The following is a 354-nucleotide window of genomic DNA, read 5'->3' as shown; positions in this document are numbered from 1 at the left end:
AGAGAGAGAGAGAGAGAGAGAGAGAGAGAGATCGGGAGTGAGGACGAGAGAGAGAGAGGGAGAGAGAGATCGGGAGTGAGGACGAGAGCAAGAGAGAGAGAGATCGGGAGTGAGGACGAAAGCGAGAGAGAGAGAGAGAGAGAGAGAGATCGGGAGTGAGGACGAGAGCGAAAGAGCGAGGCGACGGGAAAGCGAGGAAAGAGAGAGAGCGAAGGGCGAGAGAGAGAGAGAGAGCCAGGAGCGAGAGAGGATCGCCGCCGCTGCCGTCACCGCCGCCGCCGTCGTCGCCGAACTCTGTAAGACTGACCATCTGCTCAAAATTTATTTGTGTCACGTGTCGACTTGTAGTGTATA

The 354-nt window shown here is 56.5% G+C and overlaps 1 pseudogene; it reads right to left on the bottom strand.

Moving 5' to 3' along the window:
- The window catches only part of LOC116851824, a 9,978-nt pseudogene that overhangs the window by 8,459 nt on the left and 1,165 nt on the right, over positions 1–354 (bottom strand).

The sequence above is a fragment of the Odontomachus brunneus genome, unplaced genomic scaffold (assembly GCF_010583005.1).
Source record: "Odontomachus brunneus isolate Ranch 3 - 2012 unplaced genomic scaffold, Obru_v1 Obru_scaffold_192, whole genome shotgun sequence".
Lineage (NCBI taxonomy): Eukaryota > Metazoa > Arthropoda > Insecta > Hymenoptera > Formicidae > Odontomachus > Odontomachus brunneus.
Note: the sequence above shows the minus strand (reverse complement) of the source record. Positions and strands in the feature narration are given on the sequence as shown.